This window comes from Apis dorsata, unplaced genomic scaffold, assembly GCF_000469605.1.
Source record: "Apis dorsata unplaced genomic scaffold, Apis dorsata 1.3 scaffold_963, whole genome shotgun sequence".
Taxonomy (NCBI): Eukaryota; Metazoa; Arthropoda; class Insecta; order Hymenoptera; family Apidae; genus Apis; species Apis dorsata.
This window is the reverse complement of record NW_006264070.1, coordinates 199,189-204,470: the sequence shown is the minus strand read 5'-3', so window position 1 is coordinate 204,470 and position 5,282 is coordinate 199,189.

Genomic DNA, 5,282 nt, shown 5'->3' with positions numbered 1-5,282 from the left:
AAAAAAAAAAAAAAAAGAAACAAAACGTTTACGTTCGGGTAAGGAAAGGAGGTAATGGAAGAGTGCAAGGTTCGTTCCACGGGAGGGGGGAGGGGAGGGAGTTTTCGAAACGACGATTACGTACCTGCTGCAGTCGCGACGAATTTCGGGATCTCGTGATCCCTGCCAAGGATATTTCGATTTGGCACGCGTCGCCCTCATTCGTGCTCATCGTTCGGCGTTCAGTTCCTAAGCTACTCGCACGTTACGATCAGCGACGACAACATCATCATTCGCCAGGGGGAAATATATAGCGGTGAATCTCGAGGAATGATTTTAATCTACCAATGCGCGAAGCGATCAACGCGGAGCGCACGATAGTTGGTTGTAGTTGGTATCCCGCTGCGCTGATCCAGCGCGTTTGCGCCTCAAATGAAAGAAAAATAAAACACATTTGACGATACGTTGAAAAATATCCGACATAAAAACTTTTCGTCGCGTTTCATCGTTAACGCTTACGTCTAATAACTTGGTTGTTTATAATAACAGGTACTAGAACACGCGAGAAATTGGAAATTGACGAGTGATGATCATAGGGAAAAACCGATAAATAATTAATTCGATTATAATTGTTAGGTGATCGAATTATTGCGATACGAATTATAATAATACATCGGATCGAGGGATGAGATGCACGAGATCTCTCGGTCTCTTTTTTAAATTTAAAGGAAAAAAAAAAAAAAGAAAAAGAAAAAAAAAAGAAAAAAAGGATCCTGGAGATCGATTATTTTTTTACGACGTCTTTATTTGAAAATTTTTCTCAACGATTTTAACGAACGATTTCGTGGAGGCTTATTATATAGGGATCTCAATGAGGAACGTTATAACTCCATTTCGCAAAACGCATTCGTGGATTAAACTGAGCTCGCTACTACTTGCGTATTACAGCGCGTTACGCGTCAACGTCTTTCTCGAAAAAAAAAAAAAAAGAAAAAGAAGAAAACGGAGCATCCTACTCGTAATCATTTAATGAACATTTAACTGCCACGTATACACTCATGATTAACCAAAAAGGGAAAAAAAAAAAGAAAAAAAAAGCGAGAACCAAAGTTGAAAACATTTAATCTAATAATCAAACCCCGCGTAAAGAAAAAAAGAGAGAGAGAGAGAAAGAGAGAAAAGCAAGCACCCTGATACTCTACCATTGTTGCGACAAAGAATAAGCCAGCCAACCGATAAACAGAAAGTAATAATCTGAGGGAAACAGGACATCACACCGACACGATCAATAGCATATTAACACAATTTGTTGAACCAGCAGTTAAAAAACCGTACCCAAATGAAGCTTTCAAACGGCCGGGCGAAAGCTCGGCCATTCACACGCTTAGAAAACATGCCAACAGTTGACCGACAACAGTATATCGAAACCGGGACGAGATCCATTTCCAAAAAAAAAAAAAAAAAAAAAAAAAGAAAAAAGAAATGAAACAGAAAAATCCCGAGTCGTCCTTCTCATCGCAGCATACACGCAGGCTCGCCACGTCGTTCGTGGGCATTCTGAATAATATGAAAAAGGAAAAAAAGAAGCAGATCGGAAAGAAAGATTGAAACAAAGCGATAAATCTCCGTTTAACCGAGGAAATCACAACCGTCGAAGCCTAATTCTCTATCCGAGCTAAGCTAATTTTCGATTTCTTTCTCCGTCGACCGAGGATCGAGGGGTCCTCTGGCGCGAAGGACGAACCGCCACGGATCAAACGCAAACGAATCGCGAACACGCGCTCAAAAAAAAAAAAGAAAGAACTTCGAAGGCGAGAACACACAAGACGAGGGAGGGGAAAAAAAAAAAAAAAAAGAAAGAGGAAAAGAACGGAGCCGAAACCCGCGTCCCTCTCGTCTCTCGTCGCGTCTTCCCCCCGCTCGAACGATCGAGATCGCGAATCCTCTCGCGATTCCAAATCGATCGTTGGAGCGTGTGAGTGCGCGATTGCCCATGGAAGCTGTCCGAGAGAAGGGAAACGGAAGGGAAAATGAAAACGCGGGCTCGAGACTGGACAGAACGAAAGGGATTCCCTGTGCCGACGAAACAATTCACGGACAAGAGAGCCCGCGCGATTCCTGTTCGAGGTACGAATATGTGGATGACGAGACTGTGAGGAAACAAAAAAAAAAAGAAAAAAATGAGAAGAAAATGAAGGAAGAATGAGGAAAATGGAGGGAAACGAACGAAAGCCGATCGACTCGCCGTTATTACGTTTTGTGGAGCGGGGCCGTAAGCACGGAGAACGAGTACACGGGACGGAACGAGAGGATTTTCAAGCACGAAGAGAAAGGGGAAATTCGCAAGAGATAGAGAGAAGGGAACGAGCGAATTGTTTTTAATAAATGAGATGAAGGAAGGAAGGAGAATAAAGAGAGAGAGAGAGAGAGAGAGAGGGATGGAAAATGGAATAATAAGCATACGTACACATACCTAAACGCGTAAGTTTTAAGGAAACACGTGTAAGCAGAATTAAGTAATAGTATTTAACGTTAACACTTGCAAGCTATTAATTATTATATAAACGATTAAACTAAACGGTAATTAATGCGAGATAAAAAAATAAAAAAACGTAAATATACTTAAGAACAAAAGCCGAGCGGAAGGTCGTATCACGCTGCAGAGGAAGAGAGGATTTTTGCGAATATCCCGCTCTTTGAAACGGGCGGGCGAAGCGAAAATAAAAAAAAAAAAAAATTGAAAAACAGATACACACACACACACTAATAAACTAATTATTATTATATGATTATATATTATTATTACGATTATTAACTATCGAGTTCGAGAATCGTCGTGATAACAGAAAAAAAAAATGGTGGAAAAAAAGTGTAAGAAATTAGAGGATAGCTGTGAGAGAGTGCGGGCTAAAAAAAAAAAGAAAGAAAAATCCGAGCGCAAGAGAGAGAGAGAGAGAGAGAGAATGAGCACAACGAGAACGTTGGATGTGCGTGTGCAAGAGAGATAGATACAGAGAGAAAGCGAAAGAACGAAAGAGATATGAACACCTCGGGAGAGAAAGGGAGAGAATGAGAAAGAACGACAGTGGAGGTGAGACAGTGAGAAAGAGAGAGAGAGAGAGAGAGAGAGAGAGGGAAATTGAATAACTTCGAAGTATGTTCATCGAGAATAATAATTCCTCAAACTATTAGGATGACATAATTAGGGTATATTTATTATAACGAAATACGCGTTTTCGGTGATGTAAATGCAACGCACGCGACGCGTAGGGTGAAAAGTGTGCGAGCGAGAGAAAGGAGAATAATAAGGAAAGATATATATAAAAAAAAAATCGTGTTTTTTTTTTCTTTTTTCTCCGTAAAGTCCGCGAACATGGGTGCGGGTAAACGCGCGCGATATTATGGGAAAAAAAATATATATATATATATATATATATATTAGTCTAGGAAGAGAAAAATTTCGTGTGCTTTTTTTTTTTTTTTCGAAAAGTTGCGTACGACTGAATAAAATTAGCGCGAGAGGGAGAGAACGTGGGGAAGAATACGGAGAGAGGGGGAGAGAGTGAAAACGCGGACAGAGTGATAGATTATTTAGAGACGCGAGTTGCACGAAGCGAGAAGCTAAGAGTTTTTTAAATGCGAGGGAGCGCGTGCGTAAGGAATCTAAAGAGAGGGGGAAAAAAGAAAATTTTAAAAAATGAAATAAATGAAGATGATTAATGGGGAAAGAGAGAGAGAGAGAGAGAGAGAGAGAGGGGGAGAGAAAGAGGGAGAGAGAGGGAGAGAAAGAGAGAAAGTGAGAAAGAGTGAGAGAAAGAGAGAGAAAGAGAGAAAGAGAGAAAGCGAGAAATAAAAGGGGGAAAAGAGAAAAAAATTACTGATTGTTGACACCGAGTGAGCAAACTTTCTGTGTGATAATCTCGTAGTACACGTAGCGCGTTAAGTCTACAATACGTTTCGGTAGGGGATTTTTAGGTGAGAGCGACTAAAACTTTTTTAAGAAAAAGATAAAAAAAGAAAAAAACATAAAAAAAGTCGGACGAAATGAGAAATTAACGCGAGGCGAAGGAGACGATAACGTCGAGACCTACGATCGGGAGAATTTCGAGAGGTGTTTGCTTCCTGAATTTTTGATGATTTTCTTATGAAAAAAAAGAAAAAAAAAAAAAAAGAAAAAAGAAAGAAAGAAAGATAGAAAGAAAAATTCATCGGTGGATTTGGAAATTTACTTATCACCGATAACCTACATATCATCGCGTGTATCTTATTATCGATTCTCTGTCTGTTGATTGGTTACAGGGAACTCGACGACGCCGTCGATTACTCCGGCTCGTCGATTTAACGTAGGCAATTAGTTCTTTGATTTTGGGGGGAGTAGACACGTGTTATTTACATAAGCCGTGGAAAATTACTCGTCCTCGACTGCGAAATACGAGACGATATTTTCATCCGTTTCATTTACAGGAAAGTAGAAAAAGAAGAAGAAAAGAAAAAAAAATGAAGGCAGTCGATCACTCCTGCCTCGAACTCATAGATTCGATCCTTCGCAGGCCGCGATATTCAAAGACGTGGTTCGGTTCGATGTTAACGTAAATCGTTTCACGTCCTATGTTGATGATTTCTCGTTAATCGTGCAATAGCTTTCGTTCTACCGCGAATGATATGATATTTCGCTCGTTTCCTGATCCAGGGTTGTTTGTTCAAAGGGCAATGACGAGCAGATTCAACTGTTGAGAGAAAATTTTGCAAAAGATAAAAGAGAGAAAAAAAAGAAATGAAGGGACTAAGATCGAGAAGAATTAGTTTCTAATGTCTTTGGCGCAATTTTTGAAAGGAAAAAGAAAGAAAAAAAAAAGAAGTATCTATTTCGCGGACAGTGTGAAAGGGAGGGAGAGAATGTGGCAGGGAGAAAGGAGAACGAGCAAGTGCGATATGAAAAAAAAAAAAAAAAAAAAATTCGTAGAGGTAGCGAAAATTCTAAATTAAAGTTCCTATCGCTTCGCCTTCTAGCCTGAACGTCGACGAGCTGCCTTTAAATAAACAACCCTCCGGTCCCACACGACTACATCAATTGCCGTTGAACTACCTCGAATTATAAAAACCACTGACGGCACTCCCCCATCGACCTAAAACGGCCTGCAAGGGGTTGACTCGTCCCTCCGCGATCCCTCTTCTTTCTGTCCTGCCCTGCCAACAACCGAGCACACCTTTTCAGTTTCACAGATCACGAAACGAGAGGCTGTCGATACTCCAGCTCTCGAAACCGGCTCAAAACTCCTCGATTAATCCCACGGTCACGCGAT